This window comes from Bos grunniens, chromosome 22 (assembly GCF_055505025.1).
Source record: "Bos grunniens cultivar Pamir isolate PY7600 chromosome 22, Bosgru_T2T1.0, whole genome shotgun sequence".
NCBI lineage: Eukaryota > Metazoa > Chordata > Mammalia > Artiodactyla > Bovidae > Bos > Bos grunniens.
The window spans coordinates 43,109,719-43,124,721 of NC_141186.1; the positions used below are offsets into that span (position 1 = coordinate 43,109,719).

Here is a 15,003-nt window from a genome sequence, read left to right on the forward strand (position 1 = left end):
GGTCTCTCCCATCTACTGGCTATTGTAAACGGTGCTGCTATGAACACTGGGGTGCATGTCTTTTCCAATTAGTGTTTTTATTTGTTCCAGATATATACCCAGGAGTGGGGTTGCTGAATTATATAGCAGTTATTTTTTGTTTTGAGGAACCGCCATCCTGTTTTTCATCATGGCCGAACCAATTTACGTTCCTACCAACAGCATACACGTGTTCGCGTTTCTCCTTGCCAGCATCTGTTATTTGTTGACCTGTTGATGATGGCGATTCAGGCAGGTGTGGGTGATACTGCATCATGGTTTTGATCCGCATTTCTCTGATGGTTAGCGATGTTGAGCGTCCTTTCATGTGCCCATTGGCCATCTGTATGTTGTCTTTGGAAAAAAATGGTTGAGTGTCCTGCTGTTTTTTTTTTTTTTTTTTCGATTGGGTTGTTTGCTTTCTTGGTGTTGAGTTGTAGGCGCTGTTGTGTTTTGCGTGTTGACCCCTTGTCAGTCATGTGGTTGGCGGGTATTTCCTCCCATTCAGAGGGTTGCCGTCATCTTGCGGATGATTTCCTTTGCTGTGCAGGGGCTTTTGCGTCAGCTTGGGTGCAGTTGGTATGTTTTTGCTGTTGTCTCTTTTGCCTTGGGAGACTAGGGGACTGTTGCCGTGTGGTGCTCCGCCTGTGTCCTCTTCTGGGAGCTCTGTGGTTTCAGGTCTTGCTTTTGGGTCTCTCGTCCATTTTGAGCGTCTGTGCATGGCATGGAGGAATGCTCTGGTCTCGTGTCCTGCACGTGGCTGTCCAATTTCCCCAGCACCATTTAGCGAAATGGTTGTCTCTTGTCCATTATATACTCTGGCCTTTTTCAGCTTTTCCTCTTTAAGAATAAGTCTTTAACAGTGATGATTTTAAAATCTGCAACTTTTAGTTGTCTCATAAGGTTTTAAGTGTGTTTGAACTTTTGAAATGTCTTTTGGTATTAAAAAAAAATGAGGGGACACTTCCACTTCCCACTTCATTTTATGATAAAATAATGTTTATCAAAATTCAATAAGGACAGTAAAGAAAAGTAAATTACAGGGTGATGCACTCATCCATTGATGCAAAAAAAAAAAAAAGTTCTAGGCAAGGCTCCAAAATCCCACAGCCAGGGCTTGGTGGCCCTGGAATTACTTTGAGCCCATGTGCTACAGCCGTCTCCTTGCTGTGGGTCTAGTCTGTGCCTGAGCAGGTCAGGGACTCTGGCCAGAAATGACCACAGGCTCCGTCTCAGAATCCTGCCGTTCCAGAACCAGGCCAGAGTCAGTGGAAAGTTCCAGTGGCAGTTTTTCCAGGGATGCCTCATCCAGGCTCAGCCAGGTGAACCTGGGGGAAAGGGAGAGAGATGTCCCAGGGTGACTTCGCTGGCCCGGTCCTGTCCACTGGCATGTGGCCTGTGGGCACTCCCCTGCCCCTGCTCTGCCCACAGCCAGGAGCCTCCCAGCTACAAAGCCTGGGCCTGCGTCCCCAGGAGCTGCAGACACCTGCAGGAGCTGAGACTGAAGACTGTCGGGCGCAGATGTGACACTCAGGCCAAGGACTGGCCCTCAGGGCCCAAGCTTTCTGCCTCCACCTCCTGCGACCATCCCAGGGCAAGGGCTTGGCCGGCATGGGAGGCTGGGCTCCTTGGCAGGGCTGTGTGGGGACAGTCTCCTGCAGAGAGCCCGGCCTCCTCCCAGGCTCACCACCGCACAGGGTGGGTCATGGCCTGGGGGTACCCAACCCTGGCAGGGGAGCCATCAGGGAAGACTTCCTGGAGAAGGTGCTATCTAAGCAGACCCCTGGAGGGATGTGTCAGGCCAAGGGGACGGTGACAGTGTTCCAGGTGAAGGGAGACAGGCAGAAGCTGGGCAGGACTAGGGCAGGGGACAGTGCTGTAGGAGAGGATGGGGGGGCGGGGGGGCCAGAGGTTGGGGGAACTGGGCCAAGCAGCTGGGCGTGAGACGTGTCTGAGGTTAGGCAGCTGGGAGTCAGCAGTAGCTTCACACCTGGGGCCCCGGCCATGAAGTCCGGAGAAACTCGGTTTGCATCCTGGCTTTCCCGCTCACTAGCTTCATGACGTTGGCTACCTCCTTGACCTCAGCTTTCCCATGTATGAAACTGGGTTAATAAAAGAACCTACAAAACACAGCACTTGACACATTGTAAAGGCTTAGCAAAGGGCTGCTTACTATTTGTTATTCTATCTGATCAAAGTTGGTCAGCTCCTTCCGGCTGGCCATGAGGAGCTGCCAACCATCAGCAGTATGTATCCTTCAGAGATGATAACTGAAGCCCAGGAGCGGGGGTGGTAACAGAGGAACGGGGAACAGGAGAAATGGATCCCTGTGCTCCACCAGAGGCCGGGGAGTGAGAGAGGAAGGTCAAGCAGATTTGCTTCCTTGCAGGAACAGATTGTAGTAGCAGCCGTTCGTGATCAAAGCCAGATGAATTGGCTTTTTTCCCTCTTTATTTTCCTAACTTTCCACAACACTCCATTTTCATCATTTTTAAAAGTGGACTTTGCTCCTCTAATTTAAAAGTCTTCTCATGTATTACTCAAATACTATATGATAGAAAAATCATAAAGTACAGAAAAGGAAAACTAAAATCACCCATTATTCTTGCGTCCAGGATAACCACTGCTGACACGCGGTGGGAATCCTTTCAGACCTGGCGGTCCACGCTGTCAGTGTGGGAGGCGGACCCGTGAGGACTTGCCCCCCACTCTGCGGTAGGTCACACATCCTTTGCTGTGGCTCCTTTCTCGTGGGTGCATCGAGTCCCGTGCATACGGGCCTGCTGCGGTGTGCTTAGCCAGCCCTTGATTTGGAGGTATTCGGTTTGTTTTTGTGCTTCCACATCGCAGTAGATGTATTTTGGTACCCACCCCTTGTCCTTTCCTTGGGATAAATTCCACCGTTAGGCTCATGGGTGGGTTTCCATGAAGTAACATATAAAATGCTATGTGTATATGAGGATGTTCAGACTCCTCAAGAAGAGGGAGCAGGGCCATGTCAGGATTTTGACGGAGCTCGTTTCCCAGAGGTGAGAATCTCAGCCGCAGAAACCATAATCTCCAGAATGTGATTCGACTCATTCATTCTCATACTGAGCACTTTGGCAACTTGGACCCACAGGGCATCAAATAACTTTTTTTCAAGGAAATAATAATATCCCATTTAGTGAGTGATCATGATGCGCCAGGTACCGTCTCACAGCAACCTCATGAAATCGGAACTCCTGTGGTCCCCAGAGCTCAGAGAGGTTAGGTGCCTGGCCCCAGGTCACACAGCAGGGCAATGGTGAATGCAGGAATCAGCCCCAGGCGGGCGGCAGGCTCACGGCCCACTCCCTCAGCCGTGGGCCTGGCCCAGCATCACCACCCAGCGCAGTGGTGGTTCCCAGAGTGAGGGAGCATGCCCTGAAGCAGCCGTTCCCTTGCTTCTCTAGGTCAGGTTGTCACGGCTCGCTGGGCTGAGTTTACTCCAGGGAACGTCCCGTAAACACGTGCTGCAGAAAGTCAAGAGCACCTGCCTGACCCATGGTGGTCAAACGTAGAGAGGATGTAGCAGATTTGGGATTCTTTGGGCAGAACTACCCCCTCCCTGACGGTAAAGAATCTACCGGCAGTGCAGGAGACCTGGGTTCGATCCCTGGGTTGGGAAGATCCCCTGGAGAAGGAAATGGTAACCCACTCCAGTATTCTTGCCTGGAGAATCCCATGGACAGAGGAGCCTGGCGGGCTACAGTCCATAGGGTCACAAGGATTCGGACACAACTGAGTGTCTCACAAACATACCCCCCGCCCGCACACACACCCTCCCTGTCCAGCCACCTCTTTCTCCACCAAGGCTGGGGTATGGAGCAACCCAGACTTAGGACACCTTTATCTGGCACATAGCAATCAACCCCACATGCTGGGGGAGACCCGTGTTTCCTTGAGCTAAAACGGCCACAGCTCTGCCCGCCACTCGGGCGGAAAGCACGGTGGCCCTTGGACATTCAGTGAGTCCTCTGGGAACAATACCAGTGCACTTTTCCAAGAGCTGGACTTGCTGAGCACACTTACTGTGCCCCACACCTAAGTGGGTGGCAGAGCTAGGCGGTGTCACAGTAGGGATCGACACCAAGGCAGTCTTGACCCCAGGCCCACAGCTTTCTCCCGAAACCCCCAGGAAACCCAAGGAACTTGGGAAAGTTCCAGACTTGGGCAGAATTAGGCAGTGAGCACCTGGAGGCAGGGACCAGGCCTTCCTCATCCCTACAGACCAAGCCTGCCGGACGAAGGATGCTGCACTGGACAAGCCTGGGGTGCGGCCCCTGTTTGCCACCTGCCAGCCGTGCAGCCTTGGGAGAGTTTCTTAACCCCTCTCCACCCCAGTTTCATCATCTGTGAATGGGGACTAGTTGTGGCCATTTATTGATAGTGTGGAGGCCTCAGGCAGCAAGCCAGATGAGTCAGCAGAGCAGGAATCAGACGTGATTCCTGCCCACCCGGCTCCATACTGTGCCTGACACAGGAAGTGGCTGTCATCAGAGCTGGAATGACCTCCATCCTGCGAGTGATTGAACTGCTGCCTCCTCGGGTTCGATACAAAGTCTCCACAGGGAACAACCTCAGGCTGTCTAGCTCTCAACTAGGAATAATGACGTAAAACAGTTATGGAGACAGCTAAGATGTATTGACTGCGGACTGTGAGTCAGACGCCAGTTCTCAGCACTTCACATATTAACTATTCAAGACCCAGCCCTGGGAGAAGGTGGCAGCTCCCCACACTGACCCTCCAGGGAGGAGAGGCGGGGTCAGCAGCCACGCCCAGGCCAGCCCATCTGTGCCTCAGGCCTGGGGGGTGTCCTCCCAGGAGACCCCAGGCCCCACATCCACTTCTGGGAGCTGGAAAAATGTCTTTACCACCTCACTAGCAGTTCTGATGGTTTGGGATTGGGGTGATCTGCACAGGGCTGGAGAAACAGAAAGTGGAAAGTGTTGGGGAGAACTGGCTTCCAAGCCTCCGTGGGGCCTGGGGCAGCGCTCTGAAAGCCTTTGTTGATTGTAAGCACGCCAGGCTTCCCCGTCCTTCACTCTCTCCCAGAGTTTGCTCAGGTTCATGTCCATCGAGTTGGTGATGCCATCCAACAATCTCATCCTCTGTCATCCCCTTCTCCTCCTGCCCTCAATCTTTCCAGCATCAGGGTCTTTTCCAATGAGTTGGCTCTTTGCATCAGGTGGCCAAAGTATTGGAGCTTCAGCATCAGTCTTTCTAGTGAATATTCACTTTTTTTTCTATATGCATAGAAAGCATAGAAAGAAAGACTGGAAGGGTATATGTACCAAATGTTAACCTTGATTATCTTAATTATGGAGGGGCCATGGGGGGATATAATGGTCATTGTGTGATTTTGTTTTTTGAACTTTTTACATTGTTAACAATGAGCAAATGTTAATTTTATGCTCAGAAGAAAATAATATATTTCTGTAAGTTCAGCACCCACCCCATTTTATAAAAGAAATGAAGCCATTTGGTTCATTTAGGCCAAGCCATTTGCCCAAGGTCACACAGCAAGAAGGACATGGCCGTCTCTCCTTTTCCCACGACCGTGCCCTGAAAACAGCCCAATCCTACCAGCTCCCCTGGCTCCCCCAGAGAGTCCCCTGAGAGAACTAAGGATCCCTGCAGATCTTGGGAACGTGGCCAGTGGAAAAAAATACATGTAAGCCCCCATTCCAGCTCCATGGACTCGCCGCTTATTCATAAATAAAAGAATGCCCAGGCTATTCTGGGCACCTGTAATTTTCTACTTGAATAACCGGGGAAGTGGCTGCCTGCCCGCCTCTCTGCCCCACTCACGGCGCCGGAACGGGGGAAACGCAATCTCCCCTGGTGTAACAGGATCTGGGGCCAGGCCTCACTGCTGATTTCCTTGTCCCTGCCCCGTTCCAGAAAGCCCCAGTGTCCCCCAGGCCACCCCCACGGGAGACTAGGGAGGGAGAATCCAGGCCAGGTATGGATGCTGTGGAATAGGTGGTTTCTTGCAGGTGTGAAACCAAACCCCACCTCCACCACATGTAGCTGTGGGATGCTGGGCAAGTGACTCAACCTCTCTGAGCCCTAGTTTCTTCATCTGCAACATGGGAATAATGACCCCACCTTGCAGGTTTGGTGGCGGTGAGGTGTCTGGCTCTTAGGCTAGTTGTTGTTGGGCAGCTGGTGTTATTCCAGGTGTGAGGAAGGGGCTGTTCCGGAAAGAGACCCACATGGGATTGTCGGGCGGTCATCTGACTCTGCTGATGCGCTCTGTGCTCTTAGATAAGGAAAGTGAAAGTCGTGTCCGACTCCTTGTGACCCCGTGGACTGCAGCCTGCCAGGCTCCTCTGCCCATGGGATTTCCCAGGCAAGAATACTGGAGTGGGTTGCCATTTTCTTCTCCAGGGATCTTCCCCACCCAGGGGTCGAACCTGTGTCTCCTTTATTGGCAGATGTATTTCTCTCTCTCTTTTTTTTTTTTTTAACCATCTGAGCCACCAGGGAAGCCCAGATAGGGAAATCCCCTTAACTATTTGAAGCAAAGTTATTTTTTCTGTGTATCAAAGTAATTATGATAAATATTAAAAAAATTTTTTTAAGTGAATGAAGAAAATTTAATCATAACTCTTAACTGCTATTTATTGAGCATCTACTCTGTTCTAGACCCTTCTGGGTGCTTTACATGCATTCGCTTAATTCTCCCAAATCTACTCCTGTTCAGAAAGGAAAACACTGGGGCTTGGAGAGATGATGGGACTCACGTGAGGTCACACTGCTGGTACGTGAGGCAGAAATAAAACCCAGACCTCTCACTCTCCAAAGCCCACTGGTTTCCGATTATAGTGTTACACATTACTACAGAACCTGCAGCTTCCATATCTGTCACAGTTCCCATGGGCTAGGGTCCTAGCCTCGCTTAGCCACATCCTCTGCTCAGAACCTCACAAGGGATTGGTCAGGCTGGGCTCTCATCCGGAGGCTGACTGGGGCAGAATCCACTTCTGAGCTCATTCAGGTTGTTTGCAGAGTTCAGGTCCCTGTGGTTGTAGGACAGAGGGCCCAGAGGCTTGCCGGTTGCTGTTGGAGGTTGTCCTCAGCTCTTTGAGGCCACCCACAGTTCTGGAGGCTGCAAGCTGTTCCCGGCCTTGTGTATGTCTCAGCAGGTCTGCTCACTCCATCAAGTCAGCAAGGAGAACCTCTTTGGCATTGCATGTGAGCAAGGCATGCACGCACGCACGCACGCACGCGCACACACACACACACACACACACACCCATTACCATAGTTATGTATGGCATAGTCTAGTGTTAGAATCAAGTTACAGATCCCATCCACACTCGGAGGGAGGGGCTTATACCGAGGTGTGAAAACAGAAGGCAGGGTTACTTTGAGATATCTCATGCTCTTTTCCCCACCAGTTTCCTCACCCCCACCCTCCAGGAGAAAGCTCAGAGCTGGCAACTGTGAAGTAACTCTCACACGGCCAACTCCTGGTCATATGCTGGGCCAAGAAAAGTGGCCCTCGTGGGATAATGACTCATGACATTTAAGAAACATCTGAACCCCCCGACCCTTAGTCCCACAGGTCCAGAGGCAGAGCACAGATGGGCAGGACATCGTGCTCAATCTCAGAAGAGTTGCCAGACAGTTGGGAAAATATACCAGCCAAGTGCTCTTTTGTAGGAGCCCTGGGTTAAGAGGGAATAAATAATAATATAGCAGCTCTTATAGCAGATAATTTAGCAGCTCTTATAGCAGAAAGTCGGAGAAGCCAATGGCAACCCACTCCAGTACTCTTGCCTGGAGAATCCCAGGGATGGGGGAGCCTGGTGGGCTGCCGTCTATGGGGTCGCACAGAGTCAGACACGACTGAAGTGATGCAGCAGCAGCAGCAGCATAGCAGAAAGTCCAGGAGTAATGGCTTCAGGTAAGGCTGCATCCAAGGTCTTTATAAAGTCTTCAAAACCTAGTCCCTCTCTTCGTCATGGCTGCACTTTCCTCTGGTGGCCCCATTTCTGGGCCTGTCCCCCTCAAAGAAACTTCCAGGGGCTGCAGACTTATATCATTCTTATAGCTAGAAGGGAGACAAAGGGATGGGCGGGAGCATGTCTTGTGACAAGAAGTCTTTGTAAATGAACTTGAGAGAGGAGGTTGAAATGTAGAAAGACTGAAATGCAGACAGCAAGACTCGCCTTGACTCTGTGGGCCAACATTTTCCAGTGCCTTCCACAAGATTTTAGCAGGGATTACATGAGCCAGCAGTTTCCGGCCCGCAGTCTGGGTGAAGGCCAGCTAAACAAGTGTCTTTCCTGCAGAGCCCCTGCATGTTTGCGCTTCCAGCAGAGAATCTTTGAGAGCAGAGCATCCCCTAAAGAGTAGTTCTCAATACTTCATTTTGAGAAGTGCTGCTGTGGGTTGTAGGGAGCCGCTGAAGGCAGCAGAGCAAGGAAGCAAGTCAGCAAACGTGTTCTGGGAAGAAAGCAACGGAAGCCCACTTGGGGATGACCATCGTCATCCATATGAAGGACGATGATCGCCCAGACCAGGGGGTCAGTGGCAGAAGTAGGAATGCAGGTACACGGAGAGAGATGGGACATAGGAAAGTATGTAAGTGGGTAGGAATGCAGGTACACGGAGAGAGATGGGACATAGGAAAGTATGTAAGTGGGTAGGAATGCAGGTACACGGAGAGAGATGGGACATAGGAAAGTATGTAAGTGGGTAGGAATGCAGGTACACGGAGAGAGATGGGACATAGGAAAGTATGTAAGTGGGTAGGAATGCAGGTACACGGAGAGAGATGGGACATAGGAAAGTATGTAAGTGGGTTCAGAAAAAAACTGCTGTTTTGGCGATGGTGACAGTGAAATTTGGTTTTGATTTTAGCTTTTCCACTGAAAGCAGGGGCAGTATTGGGACAACACATGGGCTTGGAAGTCCAAAAAATTGGTTTTCGGCTCTCCAGCTCTGCCATTTGGGCATGTTACTGTGTCCGCACACACTGGGATTCCCTCACTTGTTAAATGAGGGCATCGAGTCCTTTTTCTCAGGGATCTTGCGAGTATTCCAAGACAAATACAGGGAGAGACACTGCTCAGCCATGATGGAGAATCTGGTACCAGACCAACCCGAAATATCACAACACCCGACAAAGTAAAAGGCAGCTGCTCTCAGAGAGTGGAGAGTGTGTGTGTGTGTGTCTGTGTGTGTGTTAGTCACCTTGGTCGTGTCTGACTCTGCCACCCCATGGACTACCAGGCTCCTCTGTCTGTGGGATTTCCCAGGCAAGAACACTGGAGTGGGTAGCCATTCCCTTCTCCAGGGGATCCTCCCGACCCAGGGATCAAAGCCAGGTCTCCTGCACCGCAGGCAGAGTCTTTACCACTGAGCCACCAGGAAAGCAAGCGCCGCTGGTGCTTCGATCCTGAGGGAAGGGAAACTCACCAGCTGAGTCCCTCACCACGTAGTCTTTCATCCTGCGACAATGCCCAGAGCGTGGTTCAGCGCGCAGGGGGCCAAGCAGAGCACGACCGTCCTGCTGAGTGCAAGGGGCAGCGGTCAGAGTTTGGGGCAACCAAAGGAGGAATGTACAGGCCAAGACACTGGAGGGGAGGGAGCTGCAGAGCCAGGGGGCCCCAGAAGTCTGTGCAGGTCTCCCAGGACCCACAGGTCCTTGTCTAAAGGTTTGGCTATGCCAGCCCAGAGCAGGACTATCCACGGTTTGCCAGAGGGCCGCTGGCAGGGGGTTGAGAGCAGACTGAGATACTTCAAGTCAGGCAGAGCTGGGAGACACAGGACCGACCTTCACCCGAGGCATCAGGCCAAGACAGGAGAAAGGCCCTACAAGTGGGGACTGTGCTCTAGTGGAAAGCAGTTCCAGGCCTGCCTAAACACAGCCTAGAGCCAAATACTTCAAGGTCCTCAGAGGAGGGAGTTGGGAGGCGAGACCTTTCATGTTAGGCAGGCTTGGGAAGGAACTTGGGCTTAGCTCCTCCCCTAGCAAAGTGTAAAACCGAGCCCAGGAGATTTCAGAGGGATCAACTGTTAATTGAACTGCCTGCTAACATAAAATTTAACACTGTTCAAAAGAAAATAGAACCCAGAGTCCCTACAACACATCACACACACACGCACACACACACAAGCATCCAGTATGTGAGCTAAATTTTCTAGACATGCAAAAAAAAAAAAAAACCACCAGGAAAATATGGTCCTTAGTCAAGTAGATCCTACAGGCAATAGACAGTGATCCTAAGACCGTCCAGAGGTCAGTTTAGCAGATACAGACCCGAAAACACCTATTCCAGGATTTGGCACTTAGCAGATGCCCAATGAATGCAGCTGTTCCTCTCCACTTGAGCAAAGTAATCATTGTCCCCCAGAAGGCTTTGAAACCCAATGGTAAAGAAATAAAGGGAAACGTACTCTGTCTCCAAATACTGAGTTCTTTCTGTGTCACCAGGCAGGGCTTGGGGTGGGAGGGCTGCTCGTGTAGTAACGACAGAGATGAGCCATGACCCTATCAGCAACTCACTGTGGAGTCCCTTGATCCTCTGTGCCTCAGTTTCCCCATTTATATAATGGGGTGAACAGGTAGGTCATCTCAAAGGGCCCTTTCTCTCCAGGCTTCTTAGTTTGTCTGGTACAGGAGCTGTTCTCAGCCAGGATCCTCTCTGCGCTGGGGCCCAGAAGGAGTGTTGGAGGAGGAACTGGATCCGCTGCTAGTGCCTTGAGGGGAACAAGTGGTAGAATGTCTCTCTCCGAGGTACAATAACTTGGGGCTGCGGGCAGAGCCTGGGCTCATTTTCCAAAGGAAACTTTCTTGAGAAGCATCTCCTAGCAACCAGCTCCACCGACATACAAGCTTCAGGGACCTCAGCTGGAACACAAAGGCTTTCTGTGGCTCCCTTCTTCAAAAGCCCGGGTTGGAACTGACTATTGGCCAAGATGCTAATGTGATGCACAGAAAGTGTATGGTAGGGCACTCAGTGGGCAGGGAATGTGGGATGGTACACACCCACAGCCTCAATCCCCTTTCCCTCCGTGGGACTACCAGCTGTCTAGTTTCAAGGCTCAGAGCTAGGACTTCACATCTGAGTTCAAAACCTGCTTCTGTCTCTTGTTAGCTGTGTTCAGTTCAGTTCAGTTGCTCAGTCGTGCCCGACTCTTTGTGACCCCATGGACTACAGCATGCCAGGCTTCCCTGTCCATCACCAGCTTCCGGAGCCTGCTCAAACTCATGTCCATCGAGTCAGTGATGCTATCCAACCATCTCATCCTCTGTCATCCCCTTCTCCTCCTGCCTTCAATCTTTCCCAGCATCAGGGTCTTTTCCAATGACTCCATTCTTCACATCAGGTGGCCAAAGTATTGGAGTTTCAGCTTCAGCATCAGTCCTTCCAATGAATATTCAGGACTTATTTCCTTTAGGATGGACTGGTTGGATCTCCTTGCAGTCCTAGGATCTCTCAAGAGTCTTCTCCAACACCACAGTTCAAAAGCATCAATTCTTCGGCGCTCAGCTTTCTTTGTAGTCCGACTCTCACGTCCATCCATGACCACTGGAAGATTAGCTGTGTAACCTTGGGCAAGTTACTTCACCTCTCTGAGCCAGTTTCCCCAGCTACAAAATGGGGATAATAATATGTAGAGGGTTGGTGCTCCACCCACATCTCCTTTACTGGTCTGGCACACCCATCTCCTAGCTGCTGTAAGCGTCCGCTGCTAACAACTGCACTCTCCTCAAAACACTTGCCCTCGCTGATGGGAGAGACATCACCCGGAGACATTTGGGGGGTTGACCCCACCTCCCTGGTTATCCTTTCCTGTTGTCCTATAGCCAGTGACCAACTGTTAGGGCAGAATAAGAGCCCAGTGTCCTTGCCTCAGAGTGGGGCAGAGCTGTGGTCACAGAATCACGCTGAACCAAGACGTCAGCAGAACCCACTTCCTTGCTTAACCTCTCCTGCCCCATCCTGCTTCCCTCCCTACTGCTTCACAGATTTCCTGAGAGAGCTCTCCTTCAACAAATCACCTGGCTGGACTCCCCACTTCAGGGGAGACTGGGAGATCCAAAGCCATGAGAGTAGCTATGTCTTGGGCCACTGTGAGGATCCAGTGAGAGACTGTATGAAGTACCCACTAGTGCCTGGCACACAGGATGTGCTCAGTAAAGGGCCATCATTATCTTAACTCTTCCTCTTATCTTTATTATTATAATTAAAGATAGTCCTGGGATCAGAGGGTGCTTCTAATGTGAACAAGAGCTAGAGGCCATCTTAGTATGAGAGGATAAGATTTGCATTTAGATTGGCTAATACATTTAAAACAGTTATTAACTTTCTTTGTTTCCTAAGCTAATATTAGAAAATTATTCTATTATAAAAACAATACAAGTTCATTGCCAAAAAAAAAAAACACTCCAAGGAAATGCAGAGAATTGCAAAAATGAATTAATGAGTAAAATTCCCTACCACTTGAGTATAATCACTGAGGGCATTCATTCATACTCTTTCAAACATTTGCCACAGAAGTTCACATAAAATACATATAGAAATATACACATAATATCAATATCTGTATAGGCAAGCATATCCATATTGATCAAGGCTATGGTTTTTCCAGTGGTCATGTATGGATGTGAGAGTTGGACTATAAAGAAAGCTGAGCACTGAAGAATTGATGCTTTTGAACTGTGGTGTTGGAGAAGACTCTTGAGAGTCCCTTGGACTGCAAGGAGATCCAACCAGTTCATCCTAAAGGAGATCAGTCCTGAGTGTTCATTGGAAAGATTTTGAAGCTGAAACTCCAATACTTTGGCCACCTAATGTGAAGAACTGACGTATTTGAAAAGACCCTGATGCTGGGAAAGATTGAAGGCGGGAGGAGAAGGGGACGACAGAGGATGAGATGGTTGGATGACATCACTGACTCAATATACATGAATTTGGGTAAACTCTGGGAGTTGGTGATGGACAGGGAGGCCTGGTGTGCTGCAGTCCATGGGGTTGCAAAGAGTCGGACACAACTAAGAGACTGAACTGATATGTATATATAAAACACTAAATCCATAACACTGCATATTTAATAAGTAATTTTTCCCACTTCATTTTCTCATATAGGTATTGGGTATTTTCTGTGTTAGTAAACACAGATCTACAGTATCAGTTGTAGCCACAAATTGTTACATTTTATGGAGATAACACAGCTTATTTAACTAGACCCCTATCTAGACATTTACCTTTTTGCCAATGTTTTTTACTGTTATGAATTTTATTTATTATTTTTGGCTGTGCTGGGTCTTCATTGCTGCGAGGGCTTTTCTCTAGTTGTGAGTGGGAGCTACTGTCTAGCTGCTCTGTGACGGGCTTCTCCTTGCAGTGGCTTTTCTTGTTGCAGAGCATGGGTTCTAGAGCGCTCGGACTTCAGCTGTTGTGGAATGTGGGCTCAGTTGTTGCGGCGGCCAGGCTTAGCTGCTCCACTACATGTGGGATCTTCAAGATCTGGGATCAAACCCATGTCCCTTGTATTGGCAGGTAGAATCTTTACCACTGAGCCATGAGGAAAGCTCTTCCTCATACGAATAATGCTGGTTAATGCAAATCCTTGACAATGTTTCTTTGCGTATGTGTTCAGCTACTAACACAAATTCCTAGGGATGGATGGAATAGATACTGGCATGGCCCTCCCTGCAGGAGGCCTATACCACCAACTCCCTGCAGGTGTGCGCCTGCGTGGCCATCGCCCCACACCAGGTGTCCAGCACTCTCCAACACTACGTACCATTTTGTTTTAATTTCTGCCAATCTGACCGGTGAAAAACAATACTCCATTGTTAACTGAGTGTGCATTTCCTTAGTTTCCGGAGAGGCCAAGTATCTTTTCTTACATTTGCAGGCCATTTGGATTTTGCTGGCTGATGAATGCCATTGTCCCCTCTTTGGCAAGGGCCTTGTGGGCGTCTCCTCTCTCCGCCCTTCCCCACCCCAGGCCACAGGCTCAGTGGCTCCCCTGGAGTGTTACTTGTAGGAAGCTGTGCCTCCCAGGGAAGCTGAGTCCTCACTCTCAGATCCCCCCAGGCAACCAGAGCTGAGATTAGTGCGGTCCACTCCCTGCCCTCAAGGTGCACCCTCCCTCTGCCCCAGCAAAGTCCCCTCTTGGCCCCATCCACATCCCCACACCAAAGAGATTTTAGAAACCAGATCTGCTTAAAGAAAAAAGAAATCTATTCTCAAATTTCAAACCCACCCAGCAAACAAATTCCAGGGCTGATTATTAGCATGACTTGAGTCTTTTTTCAAAACATTCCTTTAAAGTTCAGTGCTCCTGAGAGGTTAAAATGAGATTGTACTCATGCCAAGATCTATCACCATTGAAAATGCCCCAACCACTGACCCAGGGATCCTCCTGGTAAGAATTTCCCCTCCAGGTGGGCGTACAGAAGGCCATATGTAAAATGCTCACAACAGCAAAATAAGAGGTGGCATCCTAAATGTGCAAGTAAGGACCTACAAAGAAAAAAGTTACGAATGACATTTACCGGGAAACACTGTGCAGACAGTAAAATAATACACTGAGACTGAACGTGCTTGTGTGGAAAGATGCCCTCGAGACGCTGTAAAGTGAGAACAGCAAGTTCCCGAAGAGTGTTTTATGTTTGCATTTTTCAAAAGGAGAGAGTTCTAGTTGTTTATGGAAGTGGAGACGATTCTTGGGTGGCGGGGGCGGGTAGGAAACTAATAAAGGTTTCATCTTGCAGAGAGATTTGGGGTTAGAGTATTTGGAGATTTTTTTAAGTCATACTTTATACTCATCTGCATTGCTTAAATTACTAGCATGAATGTGCTCTACTTTTATATAATGAAAAAAACATAAAAGTTTAAATGAATAATACTAGTTGTGATCAACAATAATAGTTGTGATCAATAATGACCTGATCATCGGTAATTGTGATAGTAGTATGGTTGTTAAATAGC

General features: G+C 49.5%; 1 protein-coding gene across 6 annotated transcripts in view; it reads left to right on the forward strand.

The window, feature by feature from the left end:
* The window catches only part of FAM107A (family with sequence similarity 107 member A), a 100,011-nt gene that overhangs the window by 18,022 nt on the left and 66,986 nt on the right, over positions 1 to 15,003 (forward strand). The window lies entirely within an intron of this gene.